We start from the raw sequence: 21,388 nt of genomic DNA, 5'->3' as shown, positions 1-21,388 counted from the left end.
ACGTTTTCTAATGACTCCCAAACTTCATTTCCTTATACAACCTCTTGAGATAAGGATTCATACAAGATTTCATAATGTTGGGAAGTCATTTAGGGCTTAACTCGTAGGTAGTCTTCCGTAGGGGCATTATGGTCATTTTACCCCTAATTCTTGGTTTTGCTCCTTAACGAGTTACAATGGCTTTTAAACTTCATTACCTAATCAAGCATCATAAATAAGATCTACTGTAGAGTTTCATAGCATTTGGAGGTCATCTTGGTCATTAACCGTAGGTAGATATTCTTAGGGGCATTATGGTCATTTCTCTCCATTTCTTGGTTTACCTACTTATCCTTATCCAATGACCGCAAAATTCCATACATAACCTTAGAATGATATATTATGCTCAGTAATAAAATTTCATAGGAATCGGAGCTGATTTAGTGGGTTATCTTAATGTTCCTTAAATCTCGAGTAATTTGGTCGGTTTAGAGCCTTAACTCACGGTTCTTTGAATTTTTCTTTCATATATCCTTTTGTCATACTTCGTTTAGGGTTCATATGAAAATCCAAGCGATTCCTACAAGTATTTCTTAAGAAAAATCCAATGTGGCTACTTACCTCATCGTCGACGTTCGGGACCTCCATTCTTGAGCTTCCGGTATCCGGATTACTTCCAATTTCCTTCCACAGACTCCTTATTGTGTCTAGTTTCTTTTTGTTGATCGTAGCCTAAGATATTCGCCTCCAAAGTTCGTCCAAAATCATTTTCCTCGCCGTAGCTAAAATAGGGGATTCATCATTGGGCAGCCAATTTTAGGGGTTTTCAAGGCCCTATTTCTCCATGGAACCTCTTCCATATCCTTTCCTCAAGCTATAGGAATTGGTTTGGAGGAACTTCTTTGAGTGTGGGACCTTAATTTTGAGAGATCGTTATCGGTATGCAACTTCCCGAAACGTCGGATTTTCGATCTCTTGGGTAACTTGTTCTACGACGTTTCGACTCACGATTCCCTTCATCAAAATCACCCAAATCCTTCCTCTGAAGCTAAAGGAATCCTTAATTTGAAGGAAAAGGGACCGTAGATAGGATTTCGTCACTTATCCCCAACATAAGCCCAAAATTGATTTCCTTCAATTGGGCACGCTCCCGAGGTTATTTCTCTTCGTGGTATTCAACGGAAACACTCCGTGGAGGCGTAGAAACTTATTGGGATCGTTCTTGCTCGACGAATCGTCGTGTATCCCCAGATTGCATTTTCAAGCTTTCCTTTAAGTTCTTCAATGGGGGATTGAATTGGGAAAATGGTTTTTGGGCACTTTCAGCACATCATTCCTAAACAGAACTTGTAGGTAATCTTGTTTAGAAACTATAGGAATACGTTTGGGGAGAAATGGTGGAGAATTGCTCTCGAATTTGGAAGAAATCGGAGAGTAGGAGACCCACAATCTAAACACTCATAACTCTTGAATGGGCTCTCAACCTTGCCCGATTCTTGTTCCATATTGTTGCCCCAACTGCAGACTTTATAGGAGAAGCTTAAACCGACATTGAGAGCTCTAGAATCGTCGTGAATTGGCGGTTTGGATTTCATGGAATATCAGCCGGAAATATCTACTCCGAACAGAGCCTCACCGACTTTGGTTTTCAATACCAGCCGTTGGATGTGATGATATATCCGTCTTCTAGATCATATCCAATTTTGGAGGAGATCCAACGGCTGAGATTCAAGGTTCGAAAGATTTTGCTCAGATGGTACTGTAGATGCTCTGATTATGATTAGAGGGGCATTTTCGTAATTATCCATCATTCCATGGATATTTTTGTAATTTGCCACTTTTCGAATATTTTATTACTATTTTCTTCGAAAACTCTGTAATTTTTCTAAATATTTTTCATCCCTTGTTGGTCATTTTTCTTTTTTTGAGCACATATTGCATCACAATATATCATAATAAACAAGTCAATTTATCACATATCTCATACCATAACATATTTCATATCATATGACAATATATATATATATATATATACATATATATATCCGTCATTCACATATCGTATCATAATAACATCATAGCGTAAACACTTCGTGGTCATATCGTTCCCTTACTTATCATAGCCTTAACGTCTTATATCTATCACAGTCATGTCGTTACATGAACGTACCTTAGTCATATCATCACATGAACGTATCCTAACGCTATTGTTCTATCAATCTATCACAAACCTATCCCTTTCTACCCATATCCCTTACTACACATAACCTAACCATATTCTTTTATCAATCTCTCATATCCATAGCACTTCGGTATGTAACCTAACCTTAACGTTTCATGAATGCATCTTACTCCTATCGTCACATTTCGTCTTGTGTATCCTTATCGTATCCTATCTCAAACATATCATTGAACACATTGTACCGTAATTCACATATTATAACATATACATAACATATGATATGCATATCAATCCACAAACAACTCACATATATAAATATATATGACACGTGCCGAACCACGAGGCACGTGTCAACATCAAATATAACTATGCCGATAGTAAGAACACTTACTTGATTAGCTTAGGTTGATGTCTAGAAGTTATCATTAATGAAAGTTCGATTCTGTCCTTTGAAATCCAAGCCAACCTATGTCAGGAAATCCAAGCCAACCTATGTGAGCCCATTACATCAGTTTCAAGTTTGAACTCTATAAAATTATTTTTTTTAATTTACATTGGTCCATTGTTAAAAGTTTTGGACGGTTATATATATATGATCATGTTTTTATTAAAAATCTTATTTTATATAGTTTCTGGTGTATAAAAAAGTTGATAGAGTTATTTAAGTCATTCTGTGCTTTCTTGTCCTCTATATTTGCTTTTCTTATTTTTTTCTTTATCTGTATTTACTCTATTGCTTACTTTTCTTGTTTTTCTCTTTATCTGTATTCACTCCCTTTTAATTTTGTTCACAAATTTTCTTTGCCATTTTATTCCTTTTTGCAAACTGTGATTTTTTTGGCTGAGGTGGGTTGAGGAGAGATATTTGGGGAAGGAACGAGAGGTTAGTGGAGAGAAAGGAGGAAGATTGTTTCTCTTTCTTTTAATAGCAAAACGAGTAGACATAATCAATTGCAAAACGGCCCACTACTTCCCCGCAGGAATCAAAGGAAAAGAAAAAGGCAAGTTTGGTATGTTTTACATATCTTTATAACCATCATTTCCAAGCTTCAATGGAACACAATTGTTTTCCATATCTTTCTTGAGAGCTACTTCGGCTTCACGAATGGCTCGACACGAGGGGAGCAGCGGAGCGGTTTCGATGAGCACGGTGGCTGTTGCAATGGCGTTGCTGCTGCTACTTGGCTTCGAACATGGTGATGCTGCTACAACTTTTGTTGTTGGCGACTCGAACGGATGGAACCTGGGCACGGAAGGATGGCCTAATGGGAAGGTGTTTAGAGCCGGTGACATATTAAGTGAGTTTTCAACTCTCGTTTTGATAGTTAAGAATGATGCTTTGATGCTATGTTAAGAATGAAAAACAGAAGTGGGATCGAAAGTTCGAGAAAAGAGAAAATATTCTACTAACCAAATCCTGAAGATAAGATAAATTATATCAAAGCACAAGTCCCTTAGCAGACTCGTTTTAAAGCCTTGAGGGGAAGCTCGAAAGGGAAAGCCCAAAGAGGATCTGGGTATTATATCAAAACACAAGTCTCGTAGCAGACTCGTTTTAAAGCCTTGAGGGGAAGCCCAAAAGGGAAAGCCCAAAGAGGATATGGGTCGTTACATTACGGCTATATAAAATATATTCAAAAAGTATCCGATCGCAGTTATATCGTTGATAGTAAACTAAACGAATACATACTTTTTTTTTTTTTTTTTTTTTTTTTTTTTTTTTTTTGTAGGATTCAACTATAACCCGACAGTTCACAACGTGGTGGCAGTGGACGAGGGGGGTTATAGAAGCTGCATAGCTCCAAGAGGCGCCAAAGTGTTCAATTCAGGCAAGGATGAAATCATGGTCTCAAGAGGACACAACTTCTTCATATGCACCACCCCAGGCCACTGCCAAGCTGGGATGAAAATTGCTATCAATTCCCTCTAGTTCTCGACCACCCCATATCGTTTACACATCGATCTCGATGTAAATGTTCTAAGTAACAATGATTTGGAAACATTGAGGAAATAAAATAATTATTAAGTGTGGTTATATGCATCTTATTATTATTTTTTCTCTTTGTTTATTTATATTGAAAAAATTAGGATAATAATGTTAATGCACTAAATTGTCTTATAAATTAAAACGGGTATGTTTCCTTAAATTATTTTGATTAATAACTTATATCGACGTAATACCATATTTATTAAAACTATTATTTATAATAAAAATAAGTTTAATCTATTTAATGTGAGTATTTAGTTTTTGACCGTGAAGGTTGAAATTTAAAATAAAAATATTATTTAATGATTTAAAATTAATTAATTTAATGCTTATAATTGATAATAATTTGTTCATTAATTAGTACGTATTTACATTTCACAAATATAGAAAGGGAGATAATTAATTATATAAACAAATATAAATATTATTTATTGTGATTTATATAAATATAAATAATGAACTAATTAGGGATCTTGATTTATATAAATATAAATAATGAATTGATGGTATTGTTTGTAAGTTTTTTTTTTTAATATTTATATATCATATTTGAAATTTTTTATAATTATTTAAATATATATTCCATACGGGTTGTGACTTAAGAAAATCATCGAATCTTAATATGGAATAACGTCATATTAATAAATTTCATTCTCTTACATCTTATATCGTCATGCTGTCATGCATCGTCGTCATCATATAACATCATCATAAACCACTTACTTGGTTGGCCTTAGCCGGTTTTCGCTAAATTTGAGTACGCTTGTCTTTCGGGAATCGTTTCCTGTTATGAGGTCCATTTCATTTCGTAGACTAAAATTTTTCGGTTTCACAGGATTTAGCCAATTGTCTTGATCGTGGTATATCATTGAGAAATAGGAAATTGTCTTGATTGTGGGATATCATTGAGAAATAGGAAACAGAGATATAGTATAGTAATCTAGACATACCTTCAATATAGAATAATTTCGATTTTTGGGAAGTATCATGATCATCCAATAAGAAGGGTTTCAATTTTTTAAAATGAATTATTTGAAGACCTATTGATTCTAACAACTGATTGCAGAGTTGATTATTCGGACCTTTCAATTCATAATAGATGTGGATCTCGGATCTATGAATGGAGATATTCCCAAAACTCACAAAGAAAGAAACATCATTAAAAAAATGTTATGTTTTTTTAAAATCTTATTTAGAATTTAAATACTTTTCTTCAGACAAATGGATTTTACGGTAAGGAAATTATAAAAGAAAGCTAAAGCAATTTTTAAAATTGAAAATTAAATAGTCATCAATTTATTTAATTATGTATAAAATAATAATAAAAAAATAGCATAATTTAAAGGAAAGTCAAATTTATTCTATATTTGGAAAAAAAAATTTAATTAAACTTACATTTTTAAAATACATGGTAAAATTGGTTGAAAATAAACTTTTTTTTTTTTAGTACTTAAAGAAGCGTATAGATTTTTAAATTATTTTCTTTCAATGAAATTTGATTAAAGAAAGAGGTGGTTGCCCTTTAATGAAATTTGATTATTATTATTATTATTTTGTTAAATTTAAATTGATCCAAAATCAGCTTGATGGTAGAAACGTCCCTGGAGCAGGGTGGAGACGAACAAATTTTCCCCATCTCCGTCCACTAACAGTAGTTGAGCCCGGTTTGTGAAGGGAGAGTACCTGTTTCGAGTTTAAGATGACTTTTATGGTTTGGCTTTAGAGTTTCATATTCTAAATTCTCTCTCTGCAGGGTATGAAATTGATCGTGGTTGATTGGTATAGACTCGTTAGAGGACGATTTACACTTTCAAGAAGGATTCGTGAACCAAGAGGGACTATAGAAGGAGATTGAGCTTGGAAATGTAAGGTACGATTTTGGGGTTTTGAGGAACTTTAGTAGATAATATCTCCCTCAATTCTTGACCAAACTCGATGATATGTTGCTCATTACGTTTGAATTGAATAATACTGAAGGTTTGATGAAGAAACCAAAATCAAAAGTCTGCAATGTGAGAATTGATGATGGAAAAAGACACATCTACGTGAAGGTATGTCTAGATTACTATACTATATCTCTGTTTATGATATGTTTACGCAAGTGGTATGTATGCTGTGATATAGAGATGATCACGGGTTCATCAATAAACTCCTAATCGTGAACTTGCTTCGATTGCAAAGGGTCTGAAAATATTATCGAATTAGTTGTGATTTGCTTGTACCATATGGGAATACTTTCAATGCTTTAATTTCACCTGAGCTTTAATTTCCCACAATTCCGGTAAAGATGACATCAAACTAATGCTTTAATTTCATATTCAAAATTAATTTCCACCGATATCAGTCGACTTACAATCATATTGAATTCATTTATATGATCAGCAATAGATTCACCGTCACATATTTGTAAATTAAATAATCTCCGCATAAAATACACCTTGTTCATAGGCGACGTTTTTTTGGTACATACTCAACAGTACCTTCAACAGATCTGATATTTTCTTCTCTTTGATGATGTTGAACGCCGCATTTTTTGATAGCGTCAACCGGATCAACCCTGAGGCCGGCCGATCCTTGAGCTTCTACTGCTCCGTGTTCATGGTATCCGAATTCACCTCCTACAGGGGTTTTTGAAGATCTTTCTAGTATAGATAATCTTCAATTTGCATCGTCCAAAATCAAAATCGGATCCATTAAACTTCTTAATTCCAACATTTGAGCTTTCGATCTTCACAGATCATGATGAATCTCGCCTAAATTTGATACCAGTTCATAGGATCACACAATAACACACACACACACACTCGATCTAGATGATCACAAAGAATAGGAGAGAGAAAATGAAAGGAGGAATATTGAATAAAGATTTATATTGATGACTTTAAGTATGTACGGTAAGAGACAATATAGAGAAGGCACAAAGTACATTTTAAAAGCACTATATATATATGGTTCAGTTTACTATAAATTTACCATATATAATCATCCATAGCCTTTTATTATATATCCTTTTTCACTATATATGACCATTTGCATTATATGTCATTTACCACATATAGCTTTACTACGTAGAACCGTAGGATGAGCTATAAATAAGCAGCATGCTCCATAATCCAACACTTACATTATGGGGCCAACTACGGAGATGTCACCTAAACTCTACTAGAGAATATGAGAATAATGTCTATATAATAGTATGGTGACAATTATGGGTTGAAAAGACGTCAAGGTTGCATTTTGAGAGCCTCTAACGTGATTTAAAAGTATCAATGAGGTGTTACGATCATCGTCAAAGTGTTATAGAAATTTTATGGAGATAGACTACAATACGAGACTTTAAGGATATGTCTTAAATTTAAGAATGATTTGGGCGAAGGATCGCCAGGATTACAATGGTAGAATTTGTCTCTAAATCAACTAAAAGTTCCATGGTAATCTTCCCTATACCCTTGCACTAATATATTTCATTGCTCAATCTAAACATTTTTTTTTAATTTTTTTTTTGGTAGAAAAATAGCCCATTTCAAGATGTTTCAAAGATATTGTTGTAGTTGGGTTCCAAGACCCTTTATTTGAAGTTGATTTAGTATCCCAAGTTCTCTTACATATCATGATATCCACTATGACTCTGCAATACCAATTATCTGTACCCTCTTTCTACCATGGGAATCTTTTAAAATGAGTTTGTGAGGATATATAGGTAAATGGGTCTCGTGTTGAGCAAGGTTTAGAGGATGTGACTTGAAAGTCCAATTTAGCAAGGTTCAGAAGATGTGACTTGAAAGTCCAAGTAATACATGAAACTAGTTAAACCATTAATCTAGTTAAAAGAAGAAATCAAGTTATCTTAAATGACGTAATAAAAAAAAAAAAAAAAAAAAAAAAAAAAAAATGGTTGGAATTAAGGTTTGGTTAAATATTTGATATTTTTCATGCATTAGTATCCACGTGAATGTTGATTTCAAGGATGCGCCTGAGCCATGAACCTACTAAGTTATGTATGAAATTTTGTGGTCATTGGATTAGGTTAGGGGGAAGAGCGGGTAGCTAAAAAATGACCAAAATCCCCTATGATTATGGCTCACTGGCTTATGACCCAAATGACCTTTGAGTATAAATTTTTCCTTATGTGATGGTTTAGAAGGATTATGAAAATATTCAAGGTTATTGGAATACGTTGAGGATTTAAACCAAGATTTGGGTTGGTAAATGATCAAAAGTACCCAATAAGAATTCTATGATGTTTTCAAGACCGTAAAGAACTCTAAATGATATGAAACTTTATATGCGGCTCATTTATGATCTTAAGGGTAATTAGGTAAGATCCATGAGCTAATGTAGGTTGTTAGAAAATTAATGATGTATGAACAAGTGGGAGTTATTTATGACCTCAAGAGACTCATTTATGGCCTTTAAGGGGTGATGGTTGATGGATTATGAGGAACCAAAGATGGTATGGTTGTTGCAACCTTTGAGCATTCCATATTGGAAATATGAAAAATAGTAATGAACTTCAATGTGGGTCTACAAAGATTCTGAAAGGATATACAATGATATAGATGATCGCTGAAAAACTTACCAAGTCCATATACTTTTTACTTGGAGAGGATACCTATGTTGTTGAGAGTTAGACTAACTATACATGAGAGATATTGTTAGACTATATGGAGTGCAAATACCCATATGTCAGATTGAGACCCACGCTATGCACCCAATATCTATCATAGTTTTCAATAACATTGGGTATTCGCGTTGACTTCATTACTGGTATCCTTCCACAAGCCGATGGTTAGATGGAGCGTTTGAACCATATCTTGGAAGATATATTGCGTGCCTGTGTGTTGGATTTTGCAGGTAGTTGAGAATTTAAGTTGTATCTTATGGAGTTCTTTTATAACAACATTTTCGAAGCAACTATTGAGATGACACCGTTTGAAGCATAATCGGGGAAATGGTGTAGGTCCTAAGTTTGCTGGGGATGAGGTAGGTGAATGAGAGTTGTTGGGATTCGAGTTAGTCTAGACTACCAATAGGCTGTACAACAGATCAGGGCGAGAATGCGCACAAATCAGAGTAGACAGAAAAATTATTCTGATGAGAGGCGTAGGAGCTTAGGATTTGAAGTGGACAACATAGTATCCTTGAAGGTGGTCCTGATGAGCTTAGGATTTGAAGTGGACAACATAGTATTCTTGAAGGTGGTCCTGATGAAAGGCGTCTTAAGGTTCAAATGTAAAGGCATGTAGAGCCCATGCTTCGTCAAAACAGTGGCATACATACTATCCCTATTACCATTCCTCTCATCAGTGCACAACGTATTTAATATGTCGATACGCCGCAAGTATATAACTGAACCAAGCAACGTGACAGATTATGAACCGCTACAGGTAGATGAGGAATTGAGTTATGACTAAAAGCCAGAAAAAATCGTGGCTCATGAGGTGAAAGCTATACGCATCAGAGACATCATCTTTGTTAAAGTAATGTGGCAAAACCACAAAATAGAAGAAGCCACATGGGAACGAAAGGAAAGGAAGAGATAAGAGAGAAATACACTGTAGAATGAAAGTTCCTTTAGAGGTATATGATGTAGTGATGATAAAAAATAAATTAAGAAACAATGAGGAGATTACTGTCAACCTTGTAAAGACAGAGAAGAGGAGAAAGAAAATGAGGAGATTATTATGGAATCCCATAGACGATGACGTCGAGAACTCCCCATAGATTGAACCTTGTCAGCCCATTCCATTCGGCTTCAGTCCGCGCGTATGACCGAAGGCCATACACACGCGCCATCAGCCCAAAGGCATTTAGTGACCCGCACACCTAAATTTACCTGCAACCGAACCTGGTTCGGCAACCCTTGCAACATCCTGCTCCATAGTCACCCCATGAACCAAACAAAAACAATATTCTGAATCACGTGCCTTATAACATTGGCTGAGCTCGGTTTCAGTGACTCTATTTCGATGTAGCCGACATATTTGGCTCGTATTTGAGTTATTCGAACTTTTGGGACTTGTTCTTATTGTTTTGGACCATTTCAAAGTAGTTTTTATATTTTCGGGAGCAATTGAGTGAGTAAGACCTCATTTTGGTCCATCTAAGTTACCTTTTGGCTAAAAGTTGAATTAATTGACACCTTTGGATGAATTAAATTGTATATCATGCCGTAACTTGATGACATGGGTTTACATAGGTGAAATTAAAATTTCAGGAGCGGTTTTGAACCAGCTTTAGGATTATCTTGTAACTTCGACTCAGGCCAGCTATATAAGGTGTTCTATTGTTGGCATGGTTGGATGAATTGAATGATATTGGCATGGTTGGATGAATTGAATCATACTATGAAGAGAGTAGGTTGTGACCCTCACGTATAGACAAGACAAGGTGACAACATAATAGTGATGTCCAACAAGCCACGTAAAAGCCGAAAAAATACGAATGCCATGATGCAACCGAGGAGGATGGTGCATCATCTAACCCACCATAGAAATGTTCATAGGCAAGACAGAGGCAACAATGTTGACAGAGTGTCATTGATAGACTTGTTGAAAGGTCGGGTAGGGCCCCAGGCCTTAACCTCGAAAAAGGAATTTGGGCATGCGATCCTAAAGTCAAGTTTGTTCATATAAAATTTGAAAACTCATCAAATTTTGTGTCAATTGGACATAGGACGAACTCTTCATGACACAGTATGTCCATTTCTCCAAAATCTTGTTTACAACTACCATACCGAAAAATGTCTCAAAATGTACCTTAGGAGAAGGCGTGGTGTCAACTCTCCACCATCTCTGGGCCCTGTGGCTAAGTGAGCTACCTCATGACATATTCATGTGTCACAGACGAGTGTCTCTGACGACTTCCATTGAAATGGGTATTCCAAGACAGTGCCGCACGACATTGGTGGGCCAAAATTGTGCCATTGTGTATGTGTCAGAGGTTGGATTATGCACTTGCTATCCATAATGGATTTTATAAATGAACTAACATGGACACACGATGATCCAACGCATCGATATAACTTGATGGATGGATGCTCGGGATGTCTCGATCATGTGAGCGACATATGGATCTGTTCTCGATGAGCATGATCGAGCGAGCTAAGTTAATCGATGACATCCCAGGACTTGGGATGACATCAAAACATGATGGCCATGTCAATTGGGAACCAAGATGAGAATTGAGACGTGACGTTGCACGTGAGAGACCTTGGCCTCAAGCAGAGGCAAGGTCGAGCCGAATAACTTGAACTAGTATAGAGGCAAGTCGGTTGGGTTGGAGAAGATTGAACATGCACACGTAGGCCCGAGCAAGCTTGAATTCTGCACAAGTTGTATTCGGTTGACGAAGACAAACCTCACCTAAGGTCCAATGAAGTCATGAAGACAAACGAAAAATAAATAGGAGGTTTGGATATCCCTCCTGGCTTGTCATGAGCATGTCAAGATCACGATGTCAGACGGTTGAAAATGTACAACCATAAAAAATGGCACGTTCTCTATGGCCCCTCCATGTGTCGTATTTTATGATTGCTATGATGTAAATTATGTTATGTAGTGTTATGACTTATGTAATGTCAAGACTACGTGATGATGTATTATGACTTATGTTATGCTATGATATTGTACGCACCATGTTAGCATGTTTATTTTTTAGACTGTGAAATGTTGATATGTCAATAATGTATTCTTGAAAACGTTTATGAAAGAACGAATGCACGATCTACATATTATATGATTTGAAGCTAGAGAGACCTCAGACATTTTTGTGTGTCATATGCATCGGGATACTTTCTCGTCATGATTAGTATGGACGCGTATGTTACGACATTTATGTCTGCCATAATGTTATGATACGATATTCTGTACACCATAATACTATGTGGGCTTCTTTCCCTCTATGGCTCTAGCAGTACGCGTGTGAGCTAGCTGAAAGGCAGGCTCAAGGGTACGTATACGCCTGCCTAGTGGGTCCATGTGTGCATACGTGGGTCGTGTGTAGAGATATACTAAACATCCAATTTTAGCTCAAACGGAAAAGAAGAGTTTAAGGCCATGAAATAGAGTTTTATGAAATGATATGTCCCAAACATGATTGTATATGATTGCATTTCCTGACCCCAATAATAACGTACTTAGTCTTTCTTAAAATACTCAAGTCACGTGCTACTCTTATTTTTCAAGTAAAGGTAAGACACCTCTGTACATCCGTACAGGAGTGCCTTAACTTTTACCCGAGACTAAATCAGACGATATCACGGTGGCAACCATGAGACTAAAGTTAGTGTAAATGCACTCATGTTGTTTTTCTTCCATAGCCCTCAGGTTAGATCACGACAATGCTTTATTTTCTAGTTTTATTTAAAACTCACGTTATTTACTTTTCCCCATCTTGTTTTAATAACCTATAATGAACGTATAAGTCATAGTGTCGTTATGAAATATTTTAAATAAATTTTTCGCACCGAATAGTTATGTCATATATTTGGCTTCCCTCTTCAATATTAAATATAAATTCTTCCTATAATTTTTGCATCAATCATTGCATTCCGACGCACAATACAAAATCACCCCTTAAATTTATAATCACTCCTCTTGGATTTTTAAATTATACATACAAGAGAATCATTTTTTCATTATTTTTTTTTATCAAAATGAATATGGTGTGAATTAATACAAAGAACCTAATCTAAACTTAACTCAATTGTTTTAGACATTCTTTTATTATATACATATATTCGTTTTTTTTTTTTTTTTTGAATAAATAGTATAATAGTTATTCAAATTTATGTTGAAAATATAGTCGGCTAAATTTTGGAATAAACTATTATATTGCATTGATTTTATATGTTGGACCTAATTCAAGATGTATTTCGTCGAAAAGGAGTGGCTCGCACTTGGACGTACGCCTGGTTCAACTTAATGAAATACCTTCCTACACCTAATTGATCAAAAAATTGCAATGAGTGGCACAAACTCTTTTTTATTTCGAGCGGTGTTATAGGCCGCTAGTTGATATGTAGACCGAGATTTGCGTCATGCTTTGTGATGGCCCGAAATTTTCTACTTAATTTAAGGTCGCTACTGTATACATATCATAAACATGAATGTGGAAATACTTCATTTAAACTTACATAAAACATAACCTTCAGCTTAAAACACAGCCGACTTACGTGTTTTGAAAACACCTTGAAAACGCACAACAAAAGACTAAATAAAATAAATAAACTTTTAAATTAAAAAACATCCTATTCTAACCTAAGATTAAGAAAATAAATGCGACTACCCTATGCATGTGCCATGGTCTTGAGTTGCGATGCCGTCGAAGGAATGGCTTTGTAACGACCCAAAATTTTCTACTTAATTTAAGGTTGCTACTGTGTACGTACCATAAACATTGAAGGTTTAAGACTTCATTTAAATTCCATAAAATATAAACTTTATCTTATAACACAGCCATGGACTTGTGTGTTTCGAAAACATCTTTAAAACGACACAACAAAACACTAAATAAAATAAATAAGAGTTTAAGTTAAAAACATCCTATTCTAGCCTAAGTCTAAGAAAATAAATATCACTATCCTATGCATGTGTCATGGTCTCGAGTTGCGATGCCGTCGTCAGCCGTACAGGAATGTCTTGCCTTAACCTGAAAAATGTAGTAGCACATGGCTTGAGTATTTAAAGAAATACTCAGTAAGTGACCCCACTTTTGGGGTTAAATGCAACAATCACATGCAAATGAGATGATGGGACCTATCTTTCAATCTGTCTTCCTACGGTGCTGTTCTAACGGGTAATTTGGACGTGTACCGTATACTCTACACACAGCCCATACATGCAAGTATGGGCACACCAGTCAATTCGCACACTGCTGGGCCTCATTCCTTGTCAGGCGAGCATACTCTGGGAGCTCCTTAGGCCGGACACCCGTTAGAACTAGTAACCGTCACGGCAGCACTATACAAAACATAACGATCGTTGTCCTGCCATTGGATGTACGCGTCCGTACCCTCGTGATGGAATAGGGGTATCCCCCCAAATGCATGAGCACACATAATGCATGAGGTCCCCAATATTTCTACTTTTATCATTAATGAATATAACCCCCCTATCATCTTTCATGCTTAACATGTTCTTTCTCATTTTTCAGTCTACATATCATACATAATCCTAACGGGGTTACATTTCATTTCATTTATCGTGATATCATGTCATTCATAACATGCTGTATACATACAATTTAGCAAACATAACATAACGCTCCATGCTTTTAACATGCCATTTCATAAAGTGTAATTTTTACAACAATTACCTCAATGGTCACACAAAACAATCTAAACATAACACATCACATCACAATATATCGTATCATAACATGTCATATCGTAAACACTTCATGGTCATATCGTTCCCTAACTTAACATAGCCTTAACGTTCTTATACCTATTACAGTCATATCGTTACGTGAACATACCTTAGTCATATCATCACAGGAACGTATCCTAACGCTATCGTTCTATCAATCTATCACAAAACTATCCCTTTCTACCCATATCCTAACCATATTCTTTCATCAATCTCTCCTGTCCATAGCACTCCGGTATGTAACCTAACCTTAACGTTTCATGAACGTATCTTACTCCTATCGTTACATTTCGTTTTGTGCATCCTTCTTGTATCCTATCTCGAACATATCCTTGAACACATCGTACCATAATTGATATCATACAATCCACATATTATAACATAACATAAACATAATATAAGCATACCGATTCACTGACAATTCACACATATCAGTATATATGACACGTGCAGAACCACAGACACGTGTCAACATCAAATATAACCATGTCGATAGTAAGGTCACTTACCTAGTTAGCTTAAGTTGTTGTCACGAATATATCTTTAATGGAAGTTCAATTCTGTCCTTTGAAATTCAAGTCAACCTATGTGAGCCCATGACATCAGTTTCAAGTTTGAATTCTACAAAATTATTTCTCTAATTTACATTGGTCCATTGTTAAAGGTCTTGAAATGTTATATTATCTGTCATTATATTTTTATTAAAAATCTTATTTTCCATGGTTACTGTTGTATAAAAAAGTAGATACAACTATTTCATGGGCTTTACTACTCTCTGTATTTACCTTTCTCTTTATATTTAGTTTGTGGTTTTTAATTCCTTAATCTTCGTTTTTTTTATCTACTGCCTATTGGTTCTGTTATCATGTATTCCAAATTTCCAGTGGATCTCTGTTTCCAAATGTTTCCTGTTCACAAATTTTCTTGGTAATTCTATTTTTAAACTATTCATTTGGCTATTGATATAAATTTAATATAATATTACTAATTTACATTTTTAATCTATTCATTTGTTTACAAATATAAATTAAATCTAATATTACTAATCTACATCTAGTTTCTAACTCAAAGCTAAACATTTGTAATAATTGGATGAAGATCTAATTATAATTTGTTGTGATTTCTAAAAAAAATAGGATAAAAGAGAATGAAGATTATATATACTTATTATTGATCAGATCTATCTTCACCTAAATGAGAATCTCAACTAGGTAGAGGCAGTTCTCTTTTTTTTCTCAAGTAAATCTGACAATTATTTATTTTTATTTTTATTTATTTATTTATTTATTTATTTATTTTTTTTTTTTTTTTTTTTTTTTTTTTTTTGCAGTAACTGTTATGGCGGCTAAGGATGGGTTGAGGAGAGATAATTGTGGGAAAGGTTGTTTTTTTTTAATTTTATTTATTTATTTTTGGGCTATTGCACCGTTGCCTTTCCCTGAAACAGAGGTATCACGTGGTTGAGTATTTGAAGAAATAATCAGTAAGTGACCCACTGTTGGAGGTTAAATGCAAGAACATGCGAATGCAATGACAAGACCTATCATATCAGTCTATTTTTTGTACGGTACTATTCTTATTGGGCACCTTGGATGTGTATCATATACTCTACACACAACGTATTCCCTTTGGCTATATAATCGTGTGGTTTCTGGAAATTTAAAAACCGATTTCCTCCATAAATTCTCCGATCCAAATGGCAGAGAAGTTTCCATATTTATACCTTTTCTTGTTGGAGGGGCGACCGCCCGTTGAACTACCAAAGAAAAAGGGGTAAACCAATGTATGTGATCTGCGAGTATGGGCTCACTAGTCAGTTCGTGCAAGGACCGGGCTGACTCGATGCTCTAAAATGACCCGTAAATTTTTCGCGAAATTAAACCATTAAAATTTAAAACATAAGTTCATCGTGGCATCATGCTCATGGTAGATATAGCAGGGCATCTCACCTAAAGAGGAATAGGGGTCTCGTGGTACACTTCGTGATGGGAGATAACGGTTACTCCGGGCATGGATCCTAGCAACTTGTTAAGCATGTCATTTGCATTAACCTAGGTGTTTCTATGCATTCTTGGGGATCCTAGGTTTATGCATAATGTCTTGGGTCAAGCTTGGGAACATACAAGTTCTTCTTAGGAATAGCTCCGACGTGGTCTTGTGCACGTAGAGTCTCATTAGAAACCAAGGGTACTTGTGGAGAATCTCTTATTTCGTGGATACCTCTTTCGTCATCCTAGGAGGCAAAGTTGCATGGTTCGTGATATACGTTTTCCCCATATCTTGGTTTCGCTACCTAACGTTTTCTAATGACTCCCAAACTTCATTTCCTTATACAACCTCTTGAGATAAGGATTCATACAAGATTTCATAATGTTGGGAAGTCATTTAGGGCTTAACCCGTAGGTAGTCTTCCGTAGGGGCATTATGGTCATTTTACCCCTAATTCTTGGTTTTGCTCCTTAACGAGTTACAATGACTTTCAAACTTCATTACCTAATCAAGCATCATAAAGAAGATCTACTGTAGCGTTTCATAGTATTTGGAGGTCATCTTGGTCATTAACCGTAGGTAGATATTTTTAGGGGCATTATGGTCATTTCTCCCCATTTCTTGGTTTACCTACTTATCCTTATCCAATGACCGCAAAATTCCATACATAACCTTAGAATGATATATTATGCTCAGTAATAAAATTTCATAGGAATCATAGCTCATTTAGTAGGTTATCTTAATGTTCCTTCAATCTCGAGTAATTTGGTCGGTTGAGAGCCTTAACTCACGGTTCTTTGAATTTTTCTTTCATATATCCTTTTGTCATACTTCGTTTAGGGTTCATATAAAAATCCAAGCGATTCCTACAAGTACTTCTTAAGAAAAATCCAATGTGGCTACTTACCTCATCGTCGACGTTCGGGACCTCCATTCTTGAGCTTCCGGTATCCGGATTACTTCCAATTTCCTTCCACAGACTCCTTATTGTGTCTAGTTTCTTTTTGTTGATCGTAGCCTAAGATATTCGCCTCCAAAGTTCGTCCAAAATCATTTTCCTCGCCGTAGCTAAAATAGGGGATTCATCATTGGGCAGCCAATTTTAGGGGTTTTCAAGGCCCTATTTCTCCATGGAACCTCTTCCATATCCTTTCCTCAAGCTATAGGAATTGGTTTGGAGGAACTTCTTTGAGTGTGGGCCTTAATTTTGAGAGATCCTTCTCAGTATGCAACTTCCCGAAACGTTGGATTTTCGATCTCTTGGGTAACTTGTTCTACGACGTTTTGACTCACGATTCCCTTCATCAAAATCACCCAAATCCTTCCTCTGAAGCTAAAGGAATCCTTAATTTGAAGGAAAAGGGATCGTAGCTAGGATTTCGTCACTTATCCCCAACTTAAGCCCAAAATCGATTTCCTTCAATTGGGCACGCTCCCGAGGTTATTTCTCTTCGTGGTATTCAACGGAAACACTCCATGGAGGCGCAGAAACTTATTGGGATCGTTCTTGCTCGACGAATCGTCGTGTATCCCTAGATTGCATTTTCAAGCTTTCCTTTAAGTTCTTCAATGGGGGATTGTATTGGGAAAATTGTTTCTGGGCACTTTCAGCACATCATTCCTAAACAGAACTTGTGGGTAATCTTGTTTAGAAACTATAGGAACACGTTTGGGGAGAAATGGTGGAGAATTGCTCTCGAATTTGGAAGAAATCAGAGAGTAGGAGACCCACAATCTAAACACTCATAACTCTTGAATGGGCTCTCAACCTTGCTCGATTCTTGTTCCATATTGTTGCCCCAACTGCATACTTTAGAGGAGAAGCTTAAACCGACATTGAGAGCTCTAGAATCGTCGTGAATTGGCGGTTTGGATTTCATGGAATATCAGCCGGAAATATCTACTCCGATCAGAGCCTCACCGACTTTGATTTTGAATACCAGCCGTTGGATGTGATGATATGTCCGTCTTCTAGATCATATCCAATTTTGGAGGAGATCCAACGGCTGAGATTCAAGGTTCGAAAGATTTTGCTCAAATGGTCACTGTAGATGCTCTGATTATGATTAGAGGGGCATTTTCGTAATTATCCATCATTCCAGGGATATTTTGGTAATTTGCCACTTTTCGAATATTTTATTACTATTTTCTTCGAAAACTCTGTAATTTTTCTAAATATTTTTTATCCCTTGTTGGTCATTTTTCTTTTCTTCAGCACATATTGCATCACAATATATCATATCATAAACAAGTCAATTTATCACATATCTCATACCATAACATATTTCATATCATATGACAACATATATATATATATCCGTCATTCACATATCGTATTATAATCACATCATAGCGTAAACACTTCGTGGTCATATCGTTCCCTTACTTATCATAGCCTTAACGTCTTATATCTATCACAGTCATGTCGTTACATGAACGTACCTTAGTCATATCATCACAGGAACATATCCTAACACTATTGTTCTATCAATCTATCACAAACCTATCCCTTTCTACCCATATCCCTTACTACACATAACCTAACCATATTCTTTTATCAATCTCTCATATCCATAGCACTTCGGTATGTAACCTAACCTTAACGTTTCATGAACGCATCTTACTCCTATCGTCACATTTCGTCTTGTGCATCCTTATCGTATCCTATCTCAAACATATCATTGAACACATCGTACCGTAATTCACATATTATAACATATACATAACATATGATATGCATATCAATCCACAAACAACTCATACATATCAATATATATGACACGTGCCGAACCACGAGGCACGTGTCAACATCAAATATAACTATGCCGATAGTAAGACCACTTACTTGATTAGCTTAGGTTGATGTCTAGAAGTTATCATTAATGAAAGTTCGATTCTGTCCTTTGAAATCCAAGCCAACGTTTGTGAGCCCATGACATCAGTTTCAAGTTTGAACTCTATAAAATTATTTTTTTAATTTACATTGGTCCATTGTTAAAAGTTTTGGACTGTTATATATATGATCATGTTTTTATTAAAAATCTTATTTAAGTCATTCTGTGCTTTCTTGTCCTCTATATTTGCTTTTCTTATTTTTTTTTTTTTATCTGTATTTACTCTATTGCTTACTTTTCTTGTTTTTCTCTTTATCCGTATTTACTCCCTTTTAATTTTGTTCCCAAATTTTCTTTGCCATTTTATTAATTTTTGCAAACTGGAATTTTTTTGGCTGAGGTGGGTTGAGGAGAGATATTTGGGGAAGGAACGACAGGTTACTAGAAAGAAAGGAGGAAGATTGTTTCTCTTTCTTTTAATAGCAAAACGAGTAGACATAATCAATTGCAAAACCGTCCACTACTTCCCTGCACCAATCAAAGGAAAAGAAAAAGAAAAAGGCAAGTTTGGTATGTTTTACATATCTTTATAACCATCATTTCCAAGCTTCAATGGAACACAATTGTTTTCCATATCTTTCTTGAGAGCTACTTCGGCTTCACGAATGGCTCGACACGAGGGGAGCAGTGGAGCGGTTTCGATGAGCACGGTGGCTGTTGCAATGGCGTTGCTGCTGCTACTTGGCTTCGAACATGGCGATGCTGCTACAACTTTTGTTGTTGGCGACTCGAACGGATGGAACCTGGGCACGGAAGGATGGCCTAATGGGAAGGTGTTTAGAGCCGGTGACATATTAAGTGAGTTTTCAACTCTCGTTTTGATAGTTAAATAGTAACTAATGTTTTACGTGCTTAATCATATCTGTTAAAGAATGATGCTTTGATACTATGTTAAGAATGAAAAACAGAAGTGGGATAGAAAGTCCAGAGAAAAGAGAAAATATTTTACTAACCAAATCCTGAAGATAAGATAAATTATATCAAAGCACAAGTCCCATTTTACTAACCAAATCCTGAAGATAAGATAAATTATATCAAAGCACAAGTCCCGTAGCAAGCTCGTTTTAAAGCCTTGAGGGGAAGCTCGAAAGGGAAAACCCAAAGAGGATCTGGATATTATATAAAAACACAAGTCCCGTAGCAGACTCGTTTTAAAGCCTTGAGGGGAAGCCCAAAAGGGAAAGCCCAAAGAGGATATGGGTCGTTAAATTACGGCTATATAAAATATATTAAAAAAGTATCCGATCGAATTCGCAGTTATATCGTTGATAGTAAACTAAACGAATTCATACTTTTTTTTTTTTTTTTTTTTTTTTTTTTTTTTTTTTTTTTTTGTAGGATTCAACTATAACCCGACAGTTCACAACGTGGTGGCAGTGGACGAGGGGGGTTATAGAAGCTGCATAGCTCCAAGAGGCGCCAAAGTGTTCAATTCAGGCAAGGATGAAATCATGGTCTCAAGAGGACACAACTTCTTCATATGCACCACCCCAGGCCACTGCCAAGCTGGGATGAAAATTGCTATCAATTCCCTCTAGTTCTCGACCACCCCATATCGTTTACACATCGATCTCGATGTAAATGTTCTAAGTAACGATGATTTGGAAACATTGTGGAAATAAAATAATTGATAATAATTAAGTGTGGTTATATGCATCTTATTATTATTTTTTCTCTTTGTTTATTTATATCGAAAAAATTAGGATAATAATGTTAATGCACTAAATTGTCTTATAAATTAAAATTGGTATGTTTCCTTAAATTATTTCTATTAATAACTTATATCGACGTAATACCATATTTATTAAAACTATTATTTATAATAAAATAAGTTTAATTTATTTAATGTGTATTAAGTATTTAGTTTTTGACGGTGAAGGTTTAAATTTAAAATAAAAATATTATTTAATAATTTAAAATAAAAATATTATTTAATAATTTAAAATTAATTAATTTAATGCTTATAATTGATAATAATTTGTTCCGA

At 35.5% G+C, this 21,388-nt stretch overlaps 2 long non-coding RNA genes and 1 other non-coding gene across 3 annotated transcripts; all 3 read left to right on the top strand.

The window, feature by feature from the left end:
• Positions 1–3,093: 3,093 nt before the first annotated feature.
• LOC111785721 (uncharacterized) lies at positions 3,094–4,196 on the top strand. Its single transcript, XR_015419986.1, has 2 exons — positions 3,094–3,459; positions 3,892–4,196. It is a non-coding gene; the product is annotated as an uncharacterized LOC111785721 (transcript).
• A 1,524-nt stretch (positions 4,197–5,720) lies between these two features.
• Positions 5,721–6,414, top strand: LOC111787698 (uncharacterized). Its single transcript, XR_002814027.2, has 3 exons — positions 5,721–5,812; positions 5,902–6,018; positions 6,126–6,414. It is a non-coding gene; the product is annotated as an uncharacterized LOC111787698 (long non-coding RNA).
• A 13,456-nt stretch (positions 6,415–19,870) lies between these two features.
• On the top strand, positions 19,871–21,051 carry LOC111787697 (uncharacterized). Its single transcript, XR_015419987.1, has 2 exons — positions 19,871–20,199; positions 20,740–21,051. It is a non-coding gene; the product is annotated as an uncharacterized LOC111787697 (long non-coding RNA).
• Positions 21,052–21,388: the final 337 nt, after the last annotated feature.

This window comes from Cucurbita pepo, chromosome 2 (genome assembly GCF_057944985.1).
Source record: "Cucurbita pepo subsp. pepo isolate OVF chromosome 2, ASM5794498v1, whole genome shotgun sequence".
Classification (NCBI taxonomy): Eukaryota; Viridiplantae; Streptophyta; class Magnoliopsida; order Cucurbitales; family Cucurbitaceae; genus Cucurbita; species Cucurbita pepo.
Note: the sequence above shows the minus strand (reverse complement) of the source record. Positions and strands in the feature narration are given on the sequence as shown.